Consider the following 25,835-nt stretch of genomic DNA (forward strand, 5'->3'; position numbering starts at 1 on the left):
CTCTATTCAGTTCCTTATCTATTTGTATATTCTTATGTCAACTTCACAGTGTCCTAGTTACTATAGCTTTGTAGTTAGTCTTGAAATTTGGTAGTGTTATACCTCCAAATTTGTTCATGTTTTTCAAGCTGGAGCTTTTTTTGTAAAAATTGACCAGCTGATTCTAAAATATATGTGGAAAAGCAAAGGACCTAGAATAACTGAAATAAAGAACTACTGGATGTCAAGACTTAGTATAAAGGTATAGCAATCAAGACAGTGTGGTATTGGCATAAGGGCAGACATATAGATCAGTGGAACAGGATAGAGAGTCCAGAGATAGATCCACATGTATATGGCCAGTTGATTTTAACAAAGGTGCCAAGATAATTCAACTGGAGATAGGATAGTCTTTTTAGTAAATGATGCTGGAACGATGGGACATTCCTATACAAAAATAAAATAAAATAAAGTGACTCAATCCTTACCTTGCATTATGTAGAAAAAATAACTCAAAATGGATTATAGAACTAACTGTAAAAAACTTAAAAGAAAAATCTTCGTGACCCTTGAGTAGGCAAAGATTCTTTATATAGGATGCAAAAAGCATGAACCATACAAGAAAAAAAAAAAAAGATTGGATTTTATCAAAATGAAAATCTTCTGTTCTTTGAAAGACACTGTTAAGAAAATGAAAATAAAAGCCACAGACTGGAAGAAAGTAGCAACAATGGCTAGTCAAAGACTTATATATGAATGTTCATAGCATCTTTATTCATAATAGCTTGAATCTGGAAACAACTCAAATGTCTGTCAGCAGATAAATGATAGCCACTGAAATACTACTTGGCAATTAAAAAGAATAAACTGCTGTTATACACAGGAACATGAATGAATTCAAAAACATTATTTTGAACATTATGTTCTTTCGAAGCCAGACCTGAAAGAGTACAATAAAGTGAAAAGACAAATCATGATTGTGAAATGATATTTGAAACACACATTACCAACAAAGGATTAGTATACATAAAAAAACTGAACAAAAAATACTTCAAAAGCAGCTCAAATGTAAAATTGAGTAGATGTTATGAACAAACATTTTATAGAAAGAAGGCACAAATGACAAGTAAAGATATGAAAATATACTCAACTTCAGGGAAATGCAAATTAAAACCATAACAAGATATAATTTTGTGCCCATCATGTGGGAAAAGCTAATAACTGTGGGAATAACTATTGAGAAGAATGGGGATAATAGAAAGAGTCACACTGATAGTGGGAGTGTAATTTGGTAAAACTACTTTGAAAATTGGCATTATAAACTAAAAAATACAAATGAACATATTTACACATGAATCGTTGACATCGAAGGTCATAACTCAGAAGACACAGGTAATTCAAAAGACGCACATTGAAACAGAGGACTCATAATCAAAAGTGAAAATATACCATGAGTATATATAGAAAACCAGTTGTTCTACTTTTTTGAAAGACTGGAATTGTTAAGAGTTAGCATTTCTCTCATCTACACTCTTACCCCTCCTATATCTAACATTCTCAGCAGGTATTTAATAGTTTCTCCTTTCAGATCAGAATTCTTGATCACTTTAAAGGCCCAATGAGGTACCTCTCTCAATTGAGACTGGTAAGCAATCTTCCCAGTTAGGAGAACAATTTAGGACTTTCTTAATGCTGGTGGGGAACTGTCCCTCTCCACACATTAGTCCTTTGTGTCTTCTTTGATGCAGGCGCTGTGTCTTCATTCAATGGCCTTTAAGATTCCTCCCATAGGTCAACAACAGGATGAGCTTTAAAAGCTGCCTTAACTTTTCCAACACTTTTTACCTCCCTGCAGGTTTCCAGTTGCAAAGCAGAGAGAATTTTCAACTCAAACTACCAAGCACTTATGTCTTAAGTAGCCAGAGTGGTAATGAGAAGGAAAGGACGAAGACTCCCAAACTCTCCAACCTTTTTCCTTACCTACATTTCTAAGTGACTGCCTCTCTAAGAAGTTAGGATTCCCAGAGCAAGCAAGATAGGAAGAGAAGGGAGTCACCAAGGAGTCAGATTCCAGCTCCATTACCAGATATTTTAGGAATTTGTCAAAACCTGGGCTAACTCCAGGCTTTGAATTAAGCATTTTTTAAAAAAAACAAAAAACTGAGGTGAACGTTTCAGGACACCAAGAGACCTAGAGATCAGTCTAAGCTTTCTGTTATCTATTTAAAAAAAGAAACTCAAAGTTATATTGTAGGGCAATGAAGGAATATCCAGTGTGGAATTTGATTTCCCATTATAAACAACTAGAAAACTAGATGGAGTAAAAGAAATGATTTTTCAGACATCAGGACAATAGGTAGCATAGCACAGTGATCCTGGAGAGAAGGAAACAAGTGAGACAAACCCTGTAACTGTCCTGGATTCCTAAGCAGGGCAATTTTCAGATGGCACAGGGAGAGAAACCCAAACAGAACATGATGATACCACAAAGTTAAGGAGACAAGAGATTGGAGTTCCGGAAGGCTAGGTAACTGGAGTTTGCAGGTCAGAATACTGTAGAGAAGTGTTGGTAAACTATGGTTTGTGGGCCAGTTCCAGACATAGCCTGTTTTTGTACTGACCTAAGAATGATTTACACACTTTTAAAGAGTTTTAAAAAAAGAATATGTGGCAGAGTCCATGTGTGACCTGCAAAACCTTACTATCTGTCTCTTTACAGAGAAAGTTTGCCAATCCCTGCTGGGTAGGATGGAGATATGCAGAGAAAGAACTCCAGAAACCTGTAGAACAATCCCCTTTAGTCTTTGGCTGAATACTGATCTGTACACACGTAGGTTAAATTTCCAGGAGGCTAGGCAAAAGAACAAAGAACATCTGCCAGGGAACTATAAGGTGAACCAGGCTCAGAGCCCACAGGGCACTAGGAAGCATTCCAGTTTCATCCATCCAGAGGGGAGGGACTTCACTGTCTACTCAGGTTATCAGTAGAGACCCTGCAAGGCTCACACCTTAGTATTAAGGCTGAGGTAACCCTAGAGTAAAGGCACACTTAACAGAAGACAGCTGGGTTATCATTCTCTTCCAAAATTTATTGTTCTGGTTGAAGTATATGAAAAAACCCAGTCTCACATAGATATACAGCTGGAAAAGGGAGGAGTATTTTAATAAACTTTTCAAGTAATTGAGGATTTTAAAAAATCATTTTATAATACACCAAAACGTGACAAGTGGTAGTTTTTTGCAATGTGGAATATAGAACTTTTTGAACTTTTTGTACTTATTACATTAAAATCCATTGGTCTACCTTTCACTCCAAATGGATCTTTTGAAGCTATGCATAATTTTGTAAATCATTGAAAAATATTGGTTCACTTAGTTATGCAGAGTTTCCAAATGTTCACACATTTCATTACACAATATCAAAAAATCACATTCACTCATATTACCACTACTGTTGTCAGAAAAGTATTTAATTATTGGAAAGCTGTTGAGCTCATGGTAGCAAATATAAATTTTCCAAAATTCAAATTTTCACCTCTAAGCTCAGATTTTATCATTGCAGCAAGTACCGTCAGTTGTTTTCTTTAAAGTTGCAGACTCTAACTTTATTTTTGAGAATATGTCTGCCAAATATGCGTCTAAATAATAGCAGTTTATTAGTCACTCTTTTTAAGTAAAAATGATGTCCCATGATAAAAGCAGCTAATTCAGCTAACAACTCAAACAATTGTACAGCTTGCTTGAGTTAACAATCCTACTTCTTTATACAGCAGTAGTGCTTTGTGCATAATTGTCATTTCATTACACAAAATCTTAAATGTGGATTAAAGTGTCAATACTTAATAAAATTAATAATTTTTGCTTCTCCATCAAGGACATTTGAAAAGTGAATCTGGACTGATTGATTCCAGGAGTGGGATGTCACCCTTGTCATTATGCTACAATATGTAAGACTCTGTCTGGCTGGAAGACTCACTCTATGTGTCTTCCTCTCCTTGCTAGCTTTGAAGAAGCAAGCTGCCATGAGTCCTACAGCCAAAGGAAGCGAATTCAGGCAACAACTGATTGAACTTGGACGCAAACTCTTCTCTAGTCGAGTCTCCTGGTGGATGAGAACCCAGCCCTGGCTGACACCTTGATTGCAGCCTTACAGAAGACCCAGGTAAGCTGTACCTGGACTCCTGGCCCACAGGAACTGAGAGATAATAAACATCTGTTTTTTTTTAAGCCACTGAATTTGTGATTATTTGTTACAAAGCAGAGAAAACTAATACAGAGGCCATTCCCATATGTGATAAAGCCTCTAGCTTCTGTATAATGAAGTTCATGATAGTTCCGGTGGGTCTTTTAATCATGTACCTACTTTGCACCTTCCTGACCAAAAAGCAGGTCCCTATGTCTAAGGTGATGTTACTCAGGATTCCATGATGGTAAGTCAGACCTTCCATGAGTCAACTGATAGTGGTGTCAGCAAAGGCATTATAGGCAGGCAATGCTAGCTATATATAGAATATATATGTGTATATATAACCCCGGAATGGGGTTCTAGTGCAACAGTAGTCTACTTTAAGCTGGCACCAAGATTTTGAGCCCATCTGTGAACCAGGCCCAGGTTTTTTCTTCTTTCATCCATTGGTCATAGGATACACCCTATCAGGCTATGGGTGTGAACTGATGGAGAACTGTTTCAATTCAATACAAATAAGTGACATGGGGGTCTAGGCCTTTTCTCTGCACAACTTACTTGTGTCTTCAAGACTGCCATGATCCAATCCCAAATGTATCACTTCCAGTGAGTCATGAATTGCTTTTTCCAACTGAGTTTACGACTTAGTGAATTTGGCTAAATTTCCGTCTTATGATAGGAGGTGCTGGTCTCTTAGTCATTTCATGTCCCATGGTCTGGCATTTAGTTTCCTTTTAGGATTCAGTAGTGTGCCAGGAGTTGCTTTTCAAAGGTTATACAGTTTCTTTGCAGCAGAGAGTATGGTCGTGCTCCAGAACTGTAGGGATCTATACTGTGACTCTCTAGTTAGGACAGAGCAGACTCCTTACAGCATTTTAATTCACCACAGCAAACTCTAGCACCATAGGATTTGCCAGGTCATACAGACCAAGTGACATGGCTGCTTATATCGCAGTCTGACTTTGCCTCTTGACGGAGGAACTGCAAAACATTGTGGCCACTTTTATGTATGTCATCTAGGTTAGTCTCCTTTTCTCAAGATTAAAAAATTTTATCACATTCTTTTTTGCGATGCAAGGTAATATATTCACAGGTTCCAGGGATCAGAATGTGGATTTCTTTGGGAAGCCATTATTCTGTCTACTACAAGGTTGTTTCCAAATGTTGGCTATCATGAATTTAGCCACTGTAAACATTTGTAAAAGTATCTCTGTGTGTGTGTGTTTGTGCGTGTGTGTGTACATAAATCTTTATTTATCTGGGATAAATGCCCAGGAGTACAATTACTGAGTCATATAGTAATTGTATGTTTTGTTTTATAAGAAACTGTTGATCCGTTTTCCAAAGTGGCTGTAATATTTTATATTCCTACCACGGTGTATGAGTGATCCAATATCTCTGCATCCGTGTCAGTATTGGTGTTGTCATTATTTTAAAATTTTAGCTAGTCTGTTAGATGTGTGGTGATATTTCACTGTGGTTTTAATTTGCATTCCACTAATGGCTCTTTTCACGTGGATGTTGATTTTTAAAAAGATATCGGTATCATTTCTAACTCAGTGGTTAGTAACGTTCAGCGCAACATTTATATTGAGGAATTTAAATTTTTACTGGCAACAAGAAGAGGAGGGAAACGCCGGTAAAGGCCTGATGCAGCCCGACAGGGAGTTCGGGGTACATCTCTGTGCGGCGGTGGCGCGGCTGCCGCTCTCTGTGGCAGCAACCTAGGCCAGGGGACGCTGAGCGCCTGGGAGGCACACCGTTAATGAGTCCACGCAGAGCTGGGAAGAGAAAGGAGTCGCCTGAGTCAGGACTCCGAGGCCCCGCCCGGCCCAGGCCCTGAACCTCAGATGACCCCGGTTTCCCCCGCCCAGCCCTGTTTCCCGCCAACTGGAGGGCAAGCGCGGAGCCGCCGCGAGGGGGCGCCGCAGAGCACGGAGGCGACCAGAAGTGCCATGGCGTCTCCGGGCGTCCTCCGCAGCGGCGGCGGATCCCTGGGCCTCCTGGTCTGGCTTCTACTCCTTCAACCTCGGCTCAGTGAGGCCCGGGCGGGCGGGGAGGGGGCGCAGGGCCTCACGGCACTGACCTCAGGCTCTCCACCCACCTCGGGGGGCGGCCGCGAGGACGCCAGGGCACGCCCGTGGAAGCTGCCTCCTCGAGGGCTTCCGGGAACTTCGGGGGCCTCGGAATCCCGTATGACTGCGGTAGCCCCCGATTTGGTGGCGTTTACCTTAGGTGACTCTGATTCCTACAAGGCTCTGACACCTACACATACACCAGCACTGGGAGGGACCAAACGACCACAGCTCTTTCCTTCAGGTGATGTTTCCGGGCCAAGCCCTGCGGCAGAGAACCGGCCTGGTCTGAGGGGCGTGGGCCCCTGCCCTGGGGTAGGAGGCTCTCAGGGGGGACACGAGTTTTCCCTGGGGGGGGGGGTCTGAGAGGACCCAGCCCTGTCCTTGAGATCTGAGAGGACATGACCATTCTCTGAGGAGTCTTAGGGGATACAGACCTGCCCTGGGGGTCAGAGGGGACATGGCATTGCTCTGAGGGTTCTGAGACTTCTGAGGATTATCTGGCTCTGGTCGTGGTGGCGTCAGCGGCTTTACTTTCAGTCCTCTCCCTTCATTGACCTGCTCTAGTGTGTGGCCATCGTACTTCAAGGGTAGTTGGCGGAAGGCCGGCCCCAGAGAGGAAGTGGCCTTGGCAAGTCAGCCTGCAGATCAATGATAAACACATATGCGGAGGCTCCCTCATTGCCAGTTGGTGGGTGCTGACCGCGGCCCACTGCATATTTGGGTGAGTTTTCGGGGTTCCAGGCTTGGGCTCCTGGTCAGGCTGTGTGACCTGGAGCCAGTCCTGACCTCTTCCTGAGCTTCCTCTTTCTCATCTGAAAAAGGGGGTCACAGTCCCTGACTATAGCTCTTCAGGCTACAGTCAGAAGTAGATGATGTTAGGGCCCTTGGTAGCCTGGAAAGTCAAAATGCAAAATCAAGTTCAAAACTACTTTTGTTTAACCCTGTGCTAATTAGCCTTCGAGCCAAGTGGCAAGAAGCGGGGAGAGATGCAAGTTGGGAAACAGTTTGTGGGCAAAAACTTGCAGAGGGAATATTTCAGGGGAATAGATTGTAGCTGGCCAATTTGGCTAGCTCAGTGGTCTCAAACTTTAATGAGCATGGGAACACCCGCAGAGCTTGTTAAAACAATAATTGCCTGTCCCCAACCCCAGAGTTTCTGATTCAGTAGGTCAGGAGTGGGACCTGAGAATTTGCATCTCTGACAGGTTCCCAGGTAATGTTGATGCTGCTCATCTGGGGACCAAACGTTGAGAATCACTGGATAGAGTGGCCAGGGGTCCAGGAAGGGATGTGGTCGGGAGGGAGGGAGGTGACTGATAAGTGGCTTTGGAGATAGGACCAGGCTGGGAAGAACCTAGAAGATGTGTAAGGGGAGTGTAGAGCCTCGAAGATCTCTCTGCAGCCATGTGGAATACACAGTGAAGATGGGAGACATACGCTTGATGCATACCTCCAGAATGGCAATCAAGGTCCCAGTCCGAGACATCGTTATCCACAAATATTTTAATCCTGTTGGAACAGTGGAAAATGACATTGCCCTTGCTCTGCTTGCCTTCCCTGTGAATTTCTCCTCGAACATCCAACCTGTGTGCCTCCCTGAAAAGGCTTTCATGGTCCAAGCTGGTACAGAGTGCTGGGTGACTGGCTGGGGAAAACTAGATGAAAGAGGTGAGACTGTGAAGCAAGATGGCAGCAAACTCGGGCCAGGGAAGGGGCTGCCTGGTGCCCTGGTGTTGGCCTACAAGCTAAAGGGAGAGACAGGGAGGCAATTTTCTAGCAAGTGGGTAAGGGAGGAGGGTGGAGAAGATGCTGGTGGGAGTAATTTGATGGTTTTACAAATTTTTATTAGTATGTCAGGACCTGGGGGCTTGAGTGACAAGCAAAGTGGGTTCTCTCTAGGGTGGATTTAAACTCAGGAGGTGTTGATCTGTCTGCTAATCTGAGCTGTCCCAAACTGAAAGTACCTGCCTTGGTGGTTAGGGAGCTTCCTGTGAGTGAGAAGAGGCCAGAGAACTCCTCTGGATGAAACTGTGGGGCCTCCTATCCCTGGGGCGAGACTGGATTTGGTACCTTTGGGGCATTACGTGTCTGAGGATCTGATCCCGCTCTAAACTAAAGATACTTTTCTGATGTACAGGACACCTGTCACTATTACTAATGATACTCAGAGTGACAGACACTTGGTTTTGACTTCTCAGGTTGCCTCTTCCTGTCCTGATCTGTTCTTCTTTACCTGTCTTGGTTTTGATTCTTACCACTTCCTCTCACCACGTCAACTCTGGGCCTCATTTCCTCTGGTGTCAAATGGGGACAATATCCACTACCCTAAGAGGGCATCTGTATGTGAACACACTGTATTGAGACCCAGAGTGGGTACCAGGGGCTCCTGTCTTGTCCCACTAGGCAGATCCACCTACTCCTAAATTGCCTCTACAGAACCATCACAAGCATCTACACTACTGCTTCAGGAGGCTGAGCTAAGCATTCTTCGCTATGAGAGATGTAATGAGGTGCTCAAAGAAAAGATGGAAAGTCGATTTGACGTGGTCAAGAAGGGGGCTATCTGTGGTACCAGCCCCACAGGAAAGGATGCCTGCCAGGTCAGTTCATGGGCCCTTTGTTGCCTCTGCATTTTAGTTGTCCTCCCAGATGTTCCTCATCCACAGGCAGTAGGACCTACGTTATCTGGCAACACCTCCATTCACCTGTCTTCAAGTTAAGAGGATTAAAGGGGACAAGCCACCAAGGCTCTGCCAGGCTGGCCTGACCTGATCCTTCAGTAGAGAGGATCTGATGCTGCCTAGAGGGAAACAGGGCAGGAGGGGAGATTCAGGCATGAAATACCAATAATACAAGTCAAGTGACAGGAAGTGTATACAAGTAAGGACTTTATTCATTATTAATATCTCAGAGTACATACATTTTCTTTGAGAATATTCAGTTTTTTGTATACAATTTATTGATGACATATACAAATTTTGTTTGTAAAATTTTTTTAACTCTCACATCTCAGATTCATGGAAACCTAGGGCTGGTGGAGCCTGGGGAGCCCCATGCATGCCAATTTCCCAGCGTCCTGCAGTGCAATGAGCCTGTTATGATGTTGATCCTCTTCCATCACTGTGTTTGTTTCTTTCTCTTTCTCTAGGGAGATTCTGGGGGTCCCCTGGTCTGTCAACTTAATGACTCATGGGTCCAGGTGGGGATAGTGAGCTGGGGCATTGGCTGTGGTCGCAGAGGGTATCCAGGAGTTTTTACAGAAGTGAGTTTCTACAAGGATTGGGTCGTTGCTAAAATGAGTCAGGCTTGTCATATAGACTCAGCAGGCTACTTCAGCCTAACGCTGTGTCTGGTGCTGCCTCTGGGCATCCTGCCGACCCCGTGATCACCCTGGCCCCCACCCCCTCCTGTTTCTGAGTCTCACACTAGCCCTGCCTCTGACCTCCCACTTCTACTCAATGCCCTTTCCTCAATTTTGTTTGGGATCCACTGACCCTGTGGAGATCCACATGACAGAGAGTGGCAGCAAGAAAGGAACCCTGGACGTTTCCCAGCCTGGTGCTCCAGGAACCTGCGTTGTCCACACCTACACCTTGGCTGTGCTCTGCCTGCCGGGAAGAAGTGGGTGAAACCATCCCAGCTGGATGGCCAGCGACCTGCCAGGTGACGCTTCAGGATGCTTCATCCACATCTTGGAGAACATCTAGCAAAGAAGGGACATCATCACCGGTGAAACAGCGTTAGACCTGACACTTTATCAAACCAGTCCGCTTGGTGATTGTTGGGAGAGAGTGAGGAAGCATCACCATGTCCACATCTGACTCAGCTGTCTGGGTTGGGAGAAGGTCCCCGGCTCCCCAGTGCAGATCCATCTGTGAATGTCCAGCCTCTGCCACACAAGCCCTCCTGGGGCAACTCAGTCTAGGAACCCCTTTCCCAGTGCTCCAGCGGCCACATCCAGGCTCACCCCATGTTGTGTTGAGGCATTAAGGAGTGTGGAGATTTCAGATGTCAACTGAATAAATGCTTGGAGAGTCTCTTGTGTGTTCTGAAGCTCTGCTCTCCTGGCGGTTGTGGGGCTGCACATAACATACTCTAGAGAACTAGTTTCCCACTTAGCTGAGGGAGCTTGCATGGATTCCATTACTCCAGAAAGTGTGAGATGAGGAGCCTGACTACCTGGATAGAAGTCTGATGGATGTCTCAGGCAGTGGGTCCAGCGGCCTGTGCTCCTGTTGTAGGTGTCAGCATCGCTATAACTGGGGGCATTGCAGTTGAGTCTGGCAGCCTCTGTAGACAAGAACAGGGGAGCAAGAGGACAGAGACTGGGGCATGGCCCACTCACACAGCCTCATACCTCTCGCACTGCCCCATAACAGGAGTGCCTGGAGGAGACCCCATGGGCTTGGTGTGAAGACACTTTGAGCTCAAAGAGCTGAGGTCCCACAGGGGAGGGTAGGAGGAAGGGCCTGGCTGTGTGTGTGTGTGTGTGTGTGTGTGTGTGTGTGTGTGTGTGTTTGTGTGTGTGTAGCTTCTTTGTCCCTATCAGTAGACCTAGTGTCCCATAGTCACCTGGACTGGCTGCTGATCTTCCCCCAGCCTCTGCCTCCTGCCCACCCATCCTTCCCTGGTCAGTGTTCAGGCTTCCAGAATATCAGTGGACCTCAGAGAGCCACGTGTGATAGTCCCACCTGCTGCCTGAGGGAGGCTGGGGCGGGACACTCTGCTTTTCACACCCCAGCTGGTTATAGTTAATCCTAGTAAAGTCTAGTACCGTCCTTTTACAGAAATGCACAGTTGGGCAGACTTGCAGGCTGGAGTTTGGCTACATACCACTCTCACGTGCAGCTTTCTTTCAGAACAAGCTACCTTGTTCTTTTCTGTGATGTTCTCTTGCTGAGAATGTCAGTATGGCTTCTCATTTCCCTTTCTCTTCCTCCTCACTGACCAAGACTCAGTATCAGCATTGAGCCCTCCCCAGAGCATCTCCTGTGGCCTACCCTGGCCTGTGTAATGTGCTTTCTTCTGGGCCCCCCTGACTCTGTTGGTCCTGGGCCAGTTCCTGTCTCTTGTTTCCACTGGGTGACATTTTGTACTCAAGGTTAAGAGACTCTGTGTCATCATTCTCTACCTTCCCCCCTCCAGCTCCAGGTTTGGGATAGAGCAAGATTTCAGGAAATATTTGGTGAATGAGTGAATGAATGGAAAAGTGAATACTCACATCTCCTCTGTCACCTTACTCCTTTCTCTCAGGGCCCTCTCAGCTCATTGCTCTGTCCCCCTTTTACTTTCCAGGTTGATTTGTCAAGGAGGGAAAATCCCACCTGGGAAGCAAGTGTTACAGCCCCTGCTGTAGGAGAAGTCCCAAGCTTTGGGAAGTTTATGGTCCTAGCCTGGGTGCACTTTGGTGTGCTAATATTTGAATGTGCTTTTTGTGGTGGGGGAAAGGATTTGAGTTCAAGCAGCTTAGATATTGAGAATTAGCCTCTGGCTCCCAGAAAAGTCAGGCATGGCCTCTCAGAAACCAGAACAGCAACCTCCAACTGAATGGTAGCCATTTTTATCCTTTCCGGCAAATATTTATGGAGTACTTTTTGTGAATGAGGCACTGGGCTGTGGCCATAAAGATGTGGAGCTCAGGTGGGAGGGAAGAAGTGGTCATTAGGATGACCCTTTGGTGAGGGGCTTGGTGGCTGGGTAGAACCACCCTCTGAAAGAGCTAGGTAACACAGGGAGAGGAGGAGATTGAGAGGCAGGCAGTGCGTTCTAGTAAAAATATTGGACTTCAAAGGACAAGGACACAAAACCCAACAAAAAACGCTGGGGGTTTCAAGTCATAAGGAGTAGTGAGGCATACCGATGTGAGTTTCTAATGCCCAAATTGTGGTTTGAAATATGATTTTCCACCCAAAGAAACCAGGGCTTCTTGGAGAAATGGCTTGAGAAATGTCCAGGTGTGGGCCAGGAAATGTATAAATTCAGCCTGAAATTTCCTGTCACACCAGATGGTGAGGAAGTTCTCCAAATAACTAGGATCATGTCAAAAGGACTCAGGAGCTGATTGGTACAGGTACCCTGTAGTGAAGTGTGGCATTTCTGCTAAATCCCACTTGCAGAAGAGTCACACCTATTCCCCAACATCTGTGAATACTGACTCACAGCTGCCTCACTCGCAAAAACTCAGCTGCAGAAACAGATTCACTCAAGATGACACCCCTTCACAGGGAGTAGCCCACAGTAAATGACTGGCAAGCAGGGATAGGAAGGCCCAGCCTCTTTGCCTCCTTTTGGGGCAACTTGGAAGGGCTTCTTTAGGATCAGCTGAGACCGCAGTTGCAACTGCATGGCAGCTCAGCTTCTCCCATTGCCAAGTTCTGCCTCACATGCTCCCTGCCAGGTGTGAATCCTCCCAAGAGCACTCCTCAACCCTTGCATACAGGTCTCTCTCAGAGTCTGTTTCCAGGGAACCAATCTATGACACTTGGCCTGGCCAAGGTAAGACAATCTGACTTTCAGTAAGTGTTTGTTACCTATTGCTGTGTGACAAACCACCCTAAGACCTGGTGGCCAAAATCACCAGGGTTTCTTGTGGTTGATATGTTCTATGAAGTAGCTCTGAGCACTAATTAGCTGACACTGAACAGTTGCTTCTCAGGGAAATGCAGGATTAGACTCCTGGGAACCTCTGATCACAACATTTTCATCAAGTGATCAATATGGAACCTTATTTTATGTTTCTTTTTGGTTAAAAACACCTTATTTAATGTACTCTGTTGATTCAGTATCATTGAACTCATGGCCAACAGCAGTGTAATTCATGCCTGTATGAAGCTGACCTAACCCATCTGTTTTCTCTGCAATGCGCATCCCAGGCTGGAGTCCTCAGGAGCGCTAGACAGCACACCAGCAATATGCGTGGGGACTTTTTAAGCAGTGAAATCACCAACAAAAAGCACAGAAGTGCAAAAATATGGCACTGAATAGACTGGGAATAGGACATCTGTTTACAATATGAGAGCTGAAACGATAATGCACAGCAACATCTTCTCTGACCTCAGCTGAGAACATTGCTTGCATTGTTTCTACTGAGAAATGTCCTGTTGTTTTTATCTTTCTCCTCTTACATTTTCGTTGGTTTTGAGCAATTTGATTACCTTATACTTTGGTCTCATTTCCTTCATGTTTCTTTGTTTGGTGTTCATTGAGCTTATTGGGTTTCTGGAGTTACAGTTTTTATCAAATTTGGAAAATATTTGCCATTATTTCTTTAAATATTTTTGTCCCTTCTGCCCTGCAACACTTTGGAAGTCCAGTGACACATATATTAGGCTCCAGCTCACAATGCTCTGTTTCTTTATGCTCTCTTACCTGTATTTCATTTTGGATTTAAAAAAAAAAAATTGTCATGTCTTTGAGTTTCCTAATCACTTCTTCTAAATGTTTATTATAGTGTTAATCCCATCATCAGTGTATGTTTCTCATCTCACACATGGTAGTTTTCATATCTAGAGTTTGATTGGGGTCCTTTTACATCTTCAGTATGTCTACTTAATGTTTGAGTGTGTATGTATGACTACAGTTCTAATGGCTGTTTTACTATTCTTGCCTGTGCATTTAACATTTGTGTCAGTTCTGGGTTAATTGTGATTGATTGATTATTCCCTTTTTGGGTTGTATTTTCATGCTTCTTGAATGGTGGTTATTAGTGATTAGATACCATACATTGTGACCTTTACCTGATGTTTGATATTTTCCTAGAAATATTCTTGGGCTTCATTTTGGGATGCAGTTAAATTACTTGGAAACTGATATTCTCAAGTCTTGTTTTTATATTTCTTGACAGGACTGGAGTGATGCTCAGTCTAGGGACTACTATTCCCTGTCACTGAGGCAAGACCTTTCCTAATACACTACAGAGTGTTCTGTGAATCTTGAGTTTTTCCAGTCTGGCTGATGGGAACAGGCAGTATTCCTGGTCCCCTGTGGCCACCAGGCTATGTTACTCTAATCCTTTCAAGAGGTTGTTTCTCTGACTTCAGGTATCTGATTCTTCTTTTTTTTTTAACATCTTTATTGGAGTATAATTGCTTTACAATGTTGTGTTAGTTTCTGCTGTATAACAAAGTGAATCAGCTATATGTATACATATATCCCCATATCCCCTCCCTCTTGCATCTCCCTCCCTCCCACCCTCCCTATCCCACCCCTCTAGGTGGTCACAAAGCAGCGAGCTGATCTCCCTGTGCTATGCAGCTTCTTCCCACTAGCTATCTATTTTACATTTGGTAGTGTATATATGTCAATGCTACTCTCTCACTTTGTCCCAGCTTACCCTTCCCCCTCCCGGTGTCCTCAAGTCCATTCTCTATGTTTGCGTCTTTATTCCTGTCCTGCCCCTAGGTCCATCAAAACCATTTTTTTTTTAAGACTCCATATATATATATGTGTTAGCATACGGCATTTGTTTTTCTCTTTCTGACTTACTTCACTCTGTATGACAGACTCTAGGTACATCCACCTCACTACAAGTAACTCAATTTCCTTTCTTTTTATGGCTAAGTAATATTCCATTGTATATATGTGCCCCATCTTCTTTATCCATTCATCTGTCGATGGACACTTAGGTTGCTTCCATGTCCTGGCTATTGTAAACAGTGCTGCAATGAACATTGTGGTACATGTCTCTTATTGAATTATGATTTTCTCAAGGTATATGCCCAGTAGTGGGATTGCTGGGTCGTATGGTAGTTCTATTTTTATTTTTTTAAGGAACCTCCATACTGTTCTCCATAGTGGCTGTATCAATTTACATTCTCACCAACAGTGCAAGAGGGTTCCCTTTTCTCCACACCCTCTCTAGCATTTATTGTTTATAGATTTTTTGATGATGGCCATTCTGACTGGTGTGAAGTGATACCTCACTGTGTTGGGGTTTTTTTTGACATCTTTATTGGAGTATAATTGCTTTACAATGTTGTGTTAGTTTCTGCTGTATAACAAAGTGAATCAGCTATATGTATACATATATCCTCATATCCCCTCCCTCTTGCGTCTCCCTCCCACCCTCCCTATCCCACTGCTCTAGGTGGTCACAAAGCACTGAGCCGATCTCCCTGTGCGATGCAGCTGCTTCCCACTAGCTATGTATTTTACATTCAGTAGTGTATATATGTCAATGCTACTATCTCACTTCGTCCCAGCTTACCCTTCTCCCTCCCTGTGTCCTCAAGTCCATTCTCTACATCTGCATCTTTATTCCTGTCCTTGATTTGCATTTCTCTAATGATTAGTGATGTTGAGCAGCCTTTCATGTGTTTGTTGCCATCTGTATGTCTTCTTTGGAAAAATGTCTATTTAGGTCTTCTGCCCATTTTTGGATTGGGTTGTTTGTTTTTTTGATATTGAGCTGCATGAGCTGCTTGTATATTTTGGAGATTAATCCTTTGTCAGTTGCTTCATTTGCAAATATTTTCTCCCATTCTGAGGGTTGTCTTTTCGTCTTGTTTATGGTTTCCTTTGCTGTGCAAAAGCTTTTAAGTTTCATTAGGTCCCATTTGTTAATTTTTGTTTTTATTTCCATTTCTCTAGGAGGTGGGTCAAAAAAGGATCTTGCTGTGATTTATGTGATAGAGTGTTCTGCCTATGTTTTCCTCTAAGAGTTTTATAGTGTCTGGCCTTACATTTAGGGCTTTAATCCATTTTGAGTTTATTTTTGTGTATGATGTTAGGAAGTGTTCTAATTTCATTCTTTTACATGTAGCTGTCCAGTTTTCCCAGCACCACTTATTGAAGAGGCTGTCCTTTCTCCATTGTATATTCTTGCCTCCTTTATCAAAGATAAGGTGACCATATGTGCATGGGTTTATCTCTGGGCTTTCTATCCTGTTCCGTTGATCTATATTTCTGTTTTTGTGTCAGTACCATACTGTCTCTTTTTCTTTTTTTATACATTCTCTTTTTTAAAAAAATTAATTTATTTAACTTATTTATTTTTGGCTGCATTGGGTCTTCATTGCTGTGCATGGGCTTTCTCTAGTTGCGGCGAGTGGGGGCTACTCTTTGTTGCTGTGCATGGGCTTCTTGTTGCGGTGGCTTCTCTTGTTGTGGAGCACGGGCTCTAGGCGCGCGGGCTTCAGTAGTTGTGGCATGTGGGCTCAGTAGTTGTGGCTCGTGGGCTTAGCTGCTCCGCGGCATGTGGAATCTTCCCAGACCAGGGCTCGAACCTGTGTCCCCTGCATTGGCAGGTGGATTCTTAACCACTGCGCCACCAGGGAAGTCCCCATACTGTCTTGATTACTGTAGCTTTGTAGTATAGTCTGCAGTCAGGGAGCCTGATTCCTCCAGCTCCATTTTTATTTCTCAAGATTTCTTTGGCTATTCAGGGTCTTTTGTGTTTCCATACAAATTGTAAAATTTTTTGTTCTAGTTCTGTGAAAAATGCCATTGGTAGTTTGATAGCAATTGCATTGAATCTGTAGATTGCTTTGGGTAGTATAGTCATTTTCACAATGTTGATTCTTCCAATCCAAGAACTTGGTATATCTCTCCATCTGTTTGTATCATCTTTAATTTCTTTCATCAGTGTTTTATAGTTTTCTGCATACAGGTCTTTTGTCTCCTTAGGTAGGTTTATTCCTAGGTATTTTATTCTTTTTGTTGCAATGGTAAATGGGAGTGTTTCCTGAATTTCTCTTTCAGATTTTTCATCATTAGTGTATAGGAATGCAAGAGATTTCTGTGCATTAATTTTGTATCCTGCTAGTTTACCAAATTCATTGATTAGCTGTAGTAGTTTTCTGGTAGCATCTCTAGGATTCTCTGTGTATAGTATCATGTCATCTGCAAACAGTGACAGCTTTACTTCTTTTCTGATTTGGATTCCTTTTATTTCTTTTTCTTCTCTGATTGCTGTGGCTAAAACTTCCAAAACTATGTTGAGTAATAGTGGTGGGAGTGGACAACCTTGTCTTGCTCCTGGTCTTACAGGAAATGGTTTCAGTTTTTCACCATTGAGAACAATGTTGGCTGTGTGTTTGTCATATATGGCCTTTATTATGTTGAGGTAAGTTCCCTCTATGCCTACTTTCTGGAGGGTTTTTTATCATAAATGGGTGTTGAAGTTTGTCAAAAGCTTTTTCTGCATCTATTGAGATGATCATATGGTTTTTCTCCTCGAATTTGTTAATATGGTTTATCACATTGATTGATTTGTGTATATTGAAGAATCCTTGCATTCCTGGGATAAACCCCACTTGATCATGGTGTATGGTCCTTTTAATATGCTGTTGGATTCTGTTTGGTAGTGTTTTGTTGAGGTTTTTTACATCTATGTTCATCAGTAATATTGGCCTGAGGTTTTCTTTCTTTGTGACATCTTTGGCTTCGGTATCAGGGTGATGGTGGCCTCATAGAATGAGTTCGGGAGTGTTCCTCCCTCTGCTCTATTTTGGAAGAGTTTGAGAAGGTTAGGTGTTAGCTCTTCTCTAAATGTTTGATAGTATTCATTCAGGTAGCTTCTTCGCGTACATGTACTGATCAGTGCTCAGTCCAGCACTCAAGGGGGCACCTCCACTGATCTCTGGAGTTCTCTCTCTGTGTAACTCCCCACTCCTGTATTGTCTGCAAAGCTGCCTTTGTGTGCACAGCCTCTCAGCTTCACCTGCTCGCCTCAGGGAGCCTGCTGGGTTCTGCCCTCTCTCTCTGCACTGCAGCCTCGAAACCCTCTCAGGCAGTAAACAGAGGCAAAAGTAGGGCTCACTCAGTCAATCAGCAGTTTGTCCTTTGTGGCCTGGTGTCCAGTGTCTTCAAAAGTGTTGTTTCATACTTTTGTCAGTTTTGGTTGTTTCAGGTAGGAAGGGCAATGCCTATTAGTCTATCTTGGCCATAGGAGAAGTCAGCATATGCAGTTAATAGGATTCTTTAAGAATTAAAAAAAAAAGCCTGAGGGACTTCCCTGGTGGTCCAGTGGTTAAGACTTTGCCTTCCAATGCAGGTGGTGTGGATTCCATCCCTGGTCGTGGGGCTAAGATCCCCCATGCCTCGTGGCCAAAAAGCCAAAACATAAAACAGAAGCAGTATTGTAACAAATTCAATAAAGACTTTAAAAATGGTCCACATCAAAAAATCTTAAAAAAAAAAAATTTAAAAATTCTGTCATATCTTTAAGTTGCTTCCCTTTTTTCATTCTGTAATTTGGTTTTTCTCTTGTAGCATTTTATTCAGTCTTCCTGAAACGTCTCTTATTAAACTTTTCAAAGACCACAATTCAGATTATGTCAATCCTCTCTCTGATCTTTCTCTACTTTATTGATTCCTGCTCATGTTTCCCATTATTTCCTCCTTTCTCCCAAGCTCTTTCATTGAGTTTACTCCATTATCTTTTCCACATTTTGAGTTGAACTCATTTGTTATCAGTTTTCTTTATTTTCTGATATAGTCAAAGCTATAAATTACTTTCTGGGACTACTATGGCTGTATCACATACAATTTCATAGGTAGTGCTTTCATTGGCATTGATCTCTAAAAAGTCATATTTCCCTCATGATTTCCTTTTTTTTAAAGATTTTTTTGATGTGGAACATTTTTAAAGTCTTTATTGAATTTGTTACAATATTGCTTATGTTTTATGTTTTGGTTTCTTGGCTGCAAAGCATGTGGGATCTTAGCTCTCTGACCAGGGATCAAAGCCGCACCCCATGCATTGGATGGTGAAGTCTTAACCACTGCACCACCAGGGAAGTCACATGATTTCCTTTTTAAAGGAGGACCATTGTTTAAGGTTTTGGCTTTGTTTCAGAAAAATGGAATTTTTAAAAAGTTGTTCTTTTTTTAAAATAAATTTATTTATTTATTTATGGCCTTGTTGGGTCTTCTTTGCGGTGCGTGGGCTTCTCATTGCGGTGGCTTCTCTTCTTGCAGAGCATGGGCTCTAGGCACACAGGCTTCAGTAGCTGTGGCTCAGTAGTTGCTTGCGGGCTCAGAAGTTGTGGCTCATGGGCTCTAGAGTGCAGGTTCAGCAGTTGTGGTGCACGGGTTTAGTTGCTCTGCGGCATGTGGGATCTTCCTGGACCAGGGCTCAAGAAGATGGAAACAGCCTGGGAAGAACCTGGAAACAGGCTGGGAAGAACCTGGAACCTGGTTAGGGGTCTGTGGAGGGGAGTGTAGACCCTCCAGCATCTCTCTGAGGTGCATGTTGTCTTCCCATAGCTATAAGGACCTTACAGTGAAGATGGGAAACACATTTTTATATTTGGATTGCCTAAGTGCAGTGGTCGTTCCAGTTCAAGACATCATTTGGCATAGGGATTTTAATGCAAACCTTATCACTAGCGACATTGCCCTTCTTCAGCTGGCAGACTCTGTGAATTATTCTTCGTACATCCAGCCAGTGTGCCTCCCTGAAAAGAAGTTTGAAGTGAAAGCTGGGACACAGTGCTGGGCGATTGGATGGGGCCGAACTTTAGAATTCGGTGAGACTGGCAGGCAGGATCTGAGGGGGGCAGCCTGGTGCTCTGGGGTTGGGCTGCAGGCTGAAGGGAGGGACAGGGAGGCTGATTCTCTAACAGGTGGGCAAGGGAGGAGGTGGAGAGGATGCTGCCTGGGAGTGATTGAAGTGCAGTAGGGATTTCCATTGTTATGTTAGGACCTGGGGGCTCGGGCCCAGGTATTATGGGTTCTCTCCAGGGTGGATTTCAGCTCCAGGGTGATGTGCTGTCTGCCAGTCAGAGCTGTCCTTCTCTGGAAGTACCTGGCAGGGGGCAGGGAGCTTCTTGTACCTGGGATGTAGGTTTAGCCAGAGCAGGCCTGTTGGTGAGTCTGTAAGGCCCCCTGTGTGGGAAGAGGCTGGTTGGGTACCTTTGGGCACTACCTGTCCTGGAGTTTGTGACCCTTCCCTGTACAGGCACCTGTCACTGTTACTATTGATACTCGGAGTGACAGACACTTGCTTTTGTATCAGGCTGGTAAGGCCTTGCCTCTTTCTGTCCTGATGTGTTCCTCCTTTTGACTTGGCTTTGCTTCTTACCTCCTCTGTTCCCCATGTCAGCATTTGGCCTCAGGTCCTTCTTTGTCAAATGGGACAATACCCACTGTCCTTCCTTTCTCTAAGGGGGCAACAGAGTGTGAATGCACTGATCAAGACCCAGAATACAGGACTTCCTTGGTGGTCCAGTGGTTAAGACTCCACACATCCACTGCACCGGGGCGCGGGTTCGATCCCTGGTTGGGGAACTAAGATCCCGCATGCTGCGTGGTGTGGCCAACAAACAAACAAAAGTTAAAAAAATAAAAAGACCCAGAATGGGATCTGGGGGCCCCTGTTCTATTCTACTCATGCAATCCTTTTACTTCTGAATTGTCTCTCTGTAGCCATGTCACTGCCACGTGTTCTTCAGGAGACTGAGCAAATCATTCTTCACCACAAGAAATGTAATCAGAAGATACAGACACAGTTAGGAGTCCATCGCCAAGTAGTTGGCAGAGAGATGATCTGTGGCTATCACGAAAAGATTAAAAGTCCCTGCAAGGTGAGTTCATGGGTCCCTGGCCACCTCTGCCATGAGGTTGTCCCCTCAAAGTTTCCTCTTTCCCCAGTGGCAAAGCCTGGGTTATTTGCCACCTCCTCTTTCAGGCTTTAATTAAGGAGATTCAGGGGAGAACCCCTCAGGACGCCCCTGAGCTGGCCGGGCCTGTTCCTTCATTAGGGAGAAGCCCTCGCATCCTGGGCGTGCTGCCAGGGTGTGGTGAAGTTGGGGGTGATGACAATAATAATGTAAGTTCCTATAATTGAGTTCCTTCTATGGCGACTTACTGTGCCAGTGTGAGCATTCACCCACATTAGCTCAGTTACCCAGCTCACAACCCTGCCACATAATTATACATATTATTATACAGATGTGGTCCTTAAAAGACATAAGTTCAAGGTCCCCCTGGGAGTGCCTGGGCCCACAGTCTCCCCTTTGCACCAAGCAGCCTTTCTGAGCAGGGGGCATCTGAGCCAGGTCTTAGAGGATGAGTATTTGGAGTCTTGGAAAGAGGAGAACATCACTGTTGGGAGAGGGAACAGCAAGTACAGAGGCTCAGAGTTCTGAAGAACGTGTCATGTTTAGGGAATGTGTTTCAGGTCTGGAGCAATGAGGTGGCAAATATGGCCAGAGAAGGGGATTGGAATCAGAATATGTGTGGCCTGCAACGCTGTGCTATGTTTCTTGTTCCTGTCCATGCGGGACTATAGGCAGGAGTTTGTTTTCCACCGTGTAGGCAATGGTGTTGAGCCCCAGGCAGGACCTGGGCTGGTGGGGCGGGTGAAGGGGTTGTGTCTGAGGTTGAGTCATCGACTGACTGCATGTGAGTGTGCGGGTGAGGGAGGGCTTGAGGAGGACTCTGAGTTTCTGACTGAGCTGGTTGGTGGGGGCCTCCAGAGCAGTTTTGGGAAAGGATGTGCAGCGTGTGTGAGGTGGGGTTTAGCATGACTGGTTGTGTTTGGAGAGAGGGGGAACTGGTGAGAGGATGTTATTGGATATGTGGGTTTAGGGGCAGGGAGAGATTTCAGGGTAGATGTGATGACTTTGAGTCCCCATGCAGAAATGAATTTCAAAGTATTTTACAGCTGTGGAGGCCTAGGACTGACTAGTTGGAATTGACTCTGACCTTAGAGTTGTAGAGGGGCTCTGGAAGCTGCTCACAGTGCCAGGGAATGCCCCTTTACTTGCTGGGTGTTGGGAGGTTTGGAGAGGGTCATGGGGAGGGGTCAGGCAGTGAAGGATTAGGGTCACTGAAAGAGAATTTGAGTATATACTGGCAGGACTGATGTACAGGGCTTACTGGCTTTATAGCTCCTGTGGGTCCCTGAGCACCTGGGAAGGAGTAGTATTTCTCAGATGATGTTAAAGTTTCCAACTCTCAAATCTCATTCACAGAAACCTGGGCCTGGTGGGTACCTGGGAAAGGACCTAGGTGCCTATCTCCCCAGTGCCTTGCTAGCAATCAGCCTGCTCTGATGATGATCCCCTTCCATTCCTGTGTTTGTTTCTTCTTTTTCTCCAAGGAGATTCTGGGGGTCCCCTGGTCTGTCAACTTAATGACTCATGGGTCCAGGTGGGGATTGTGAGCTGGGGTGTTCACTGTGGTCACACAGAATTGCCTGCAGTTTATACAGAAGTTAGTTACTACAAAGACTGGGTCATTGATCACATCATTAAGGTGTCCTCTTGTGGCTCAGCAGGGCTCTTTATCCTACCGCTGTGTCTGATGCTGCCTCTGGGCATCCTGGTGACCCCTTGATCACCCTGGCCCACACTCCCTCCTGTTTCTGAGTCTCACACTAGCTGTGCATCTGACCTTCCACTCCTACTCAATGCACTTTTCTCAAACCTGTTTGGGATTCACTGACCCTGTGGAGATCCACATGACAGAGAGTGGCAGCAAGAAAGAAACCTGGAAGTTTTCCAGCCTGGTGCTGAAGGAACCTGCCTCATCCACACCTACACCGTGACTGTGCTCTACATGCTGGAAAGGAGTGGGTGAAACCATCCCAACTGGATGGCCAGCGACTTGCCAGGTGATGCTTCATTATGCTTCACCGTATCTGGAGAACACCTAGCAAAGAAGAGACATCATCACCGGTGAAACAGCATTAGACCTGACACTTTATCAAACCAGTTTGCTTGGTGATTGTTGGGAGAGAGTGAGGAGGCATCACCATGTCCACATCTGACTCAGTTGTCTGGGTTGGGAGAAGGTCCCCTGCTGCCCCGAGTGGATACATCTATGAGTGTCCAGCGTCTGCCACACAAGCCCTCCTGGGGCAACTCAGTCTAGGAACCCCCTTCCCAGTACTCCAGTGGCCACATCCAGGCTCACCCCAAGTTGTGTTGAGGCAGTTATGGAGTATGGAGATTTCTGATGTCAACTGAATAAATGTTTGGTTTGTTCTTTTGTGTTCTTATGCTCTGCTCTCCTTGGGACTGTGGGGTTGCATATAACATGCTCTGTAGAAAACTATTTTCTCATTTGCCTTAGAAACTATTCATGGTTCTCATTAAGCCCTAGAGGGAGAGGTGAGTCTAAACCTGCTCATTTGTGAGTCTAAGGATGGTTTTAGCCAGCTGGGTCCTGCTCCCTGTACTCCTGTTATAGTCATCAGCATGTCTGCGGGGAGCTTTGTAGCCTAATTTCATAGCCTTTATAGCTCAGAGTAGAGAATCAAGATAGACTGGAACTAGGAGTAAGTAAAATTAGGGCATGAGCAATATTATTCCTCCTTCCCTGCTTCTACTTGCTGCTCACCTCCACTGTTACCAAAGATCTGCATTTCCACAGGGAGGATTATAAGAGAGATTCCCTATATTAGGTACTGGCTCTTTACCATTTTTCCAGGACAGAGTGTCCCAGAGTCTCTGTGTCTTGCTGGTGATTAATTCCCTCTCAATCTCCTGTCACCTGCCCTTCCAGGGGTCACCGTTTCAGCTCCCAGATATCCCTGGGCTTCAGAGTGCAGTCTGTCTCATGTGTTGCCCAAGGAAGGCTGGGGTTGAGAGACTGGGAACTTACATGAAATACAGTCTGTTAATAAGTATCGAGCCAGCTGCTTTAAGAAGCCACTGAAAATCAAAACAGTGTGGTAGGGGCACAAAAAAAAGACATATGGATCAATGGAACAGTATAGAGAGCCCAGAAACAAACCCACACACGTATGGTCAATTATTCTTTGACAAAAGAGGCAAGAATATACAATGGGAAAGAGACAGTCTCTTCAGCAGGTGGTGTTGGGAAAGTTGGACAGCCGCATGTAAATCAATGAAGTTAGAACACACCCTCACACTATACACAAAAATAAACTCAAAATGGCTTAAAGGGGACTTCCCTGGTGGTCCAGTGTAAAGAATCCTCCTTCCAATGCAGGAGACGTGGGTTCGATCCCTGGTCAGGGAACTAAGATCCCACAGGCAGTGGGGCAACTAAGCCCTTGCGCCACAACTACCAAGCTTGCGTGCTTCAAATAGAGAGCCTGTGTGCCACAAACTACAGAGACCATGCACTCTGGAGCCCACACACAACTACAGAGCCCACGTGCCCTGGAGCCTGTGTGCCACAACTAGAGATGAGAAAAACCCATGCGCCACAACTAGAGAGAAGCCCACGTGCCACTGCGAAAGATCCCGCATACCTCAACAAAGATCCCATGTACCGCAACTAAGACCCGACGCAGCCAAAAATAAATAAATAAAATAATAAATAAATCTTTAAAAATATGGCTTAAAGACTTAAAATAAGACATGACACCATAAAACTCCTAGAAGAGAACATAGGCAAAACTTTCTGACATAAATCATACCAACTTTTACTTAGGTCAGTCTCCCAAGGCAATAGAAATAAAAACAAAAATAAACAAATGGGACCTAATCAAATTTACAAGCTTTTGTACAGCAAAGGAAAACATAAACGAAAGGAAAAGAGAACCTACTGACTGGGAGAATATATTTGGAAATGATGTGACTGACAAGGGCTTAATTACCAAAATATACAAACAGCTCATACAACTCAACAGCAAAAAAACAAACAACCAAATGGAAAAATGGGCAGAAGACCTAAATAGACATATCTCCAAAGAAGACATACAGATGGCCAATAGGCACATGAAAAGATGCTCAACATCGCTAATTAGTATAGAAATGCAAATCAGAACTACAATGAGGTATCACCTCACATCAGCCAGAATGGCCATCATCAAAAAATCTACAAATAAATGCTGGAGAGGGTGTAGAGAAAAGGGAACCCTCCTACACTGTTGGTGGGAATGTAAATTGGTGCAGCCACTATGGAAAACAGTATGGAGATTCCTCAAAAAGCTAAAAATAGAGTTACCATATCATTCAGCAGTCCAACTTCTGGACATATATCTGGACAAAACTACAATTCAAAAAGATACATGCGGACTTCCCTGGTGGCACAGTGGTTAAGAATCCGCCTGCCATTGCAGGGGACATGGGTTCGATCCCTGGTCCGGAAAGATCCCACGTGCCATGCAGCAACTAAACCCGTGCGCTGCAACTACTGAGCCTGTGCTCTAGAGCCCGTGACCCACAACTACTGAGCCAGCGTGCCACAACTACTGAAGCCTGCGCGCCTAGAGCCTGTGCTCTGCAACAAGACAAGCGACCACAATGAGAAGCCCGCACACTGCAACGAAGAGTAGCCTCCGCTCGCTGCAACTAGAGAAAGCCTGCGTGCAGCAATGAAGACCCAATGCAGCCAAAAAAAAAAAGATACACGCACCCCTATGTTAAGAGCAGCACTATTCACAATAGCCAAGACACGGAAACAACCTAAATGTCCACTGACAGGTGAATGGATAAAGAAGATGTGGTACATATATATAAAGGAATACCGCTCAGCCATAAAAAAGAATGGAACAATGCCATTTGAAGCAACATGGATGGACCTAGAGATTATCATACTAAGTGAAGTAAGTCAGAAAGAGAAAGACAAGTACCATATGATATCACTTATATGTGGAATCTAAAATATGACACAAATGAACTTATCTATGAAACAGAAACAGGCTCACAGACATACAGAACAGACTTGTGGTT

At 44.4% G+C, this 25,835-nt stretch overlaps 1 protein-coding gene across 1 annotated transcript in view; it reads left to right on the forward strand.

Annotated features, from left to right (window-relative positions):
- The window catches only part of PRSS45 (Putative serine protease 45), a 57,671-nt gene that overhangs the window by 22,044 nt on the left and 9,792 nt on the right, over positions 1-25,835 (forward strand). The window contains exons 3-4 of the mRNA XM_007168847.2: positions 3,982-4,141; positions 20,611-20,768. The gene's annotated coding sequence lies outside the window, so the exon portion shown is untranslated. The remainder of the gene's footprint in view (positions 1-3,981; positions 4,142-20,610; positions 20,769-25,835) is intronic.

The sequence above is a fragment of the Balaenoptera acutorostrata genome, chromosome 10, assembly GCF_949987535.1.
Source record: "Balaenoptera acutorostrata chromosome 10, mBalAcu1.1, whole genome shotgun sequence".
Classification (NCBI taxonomy): Eukaryota; Metazoa; Chordata; class Mammalia; order Artiodactyla; family Balaenopteridae; genus Balaenoptera; species Balaenoptera acutorostrata.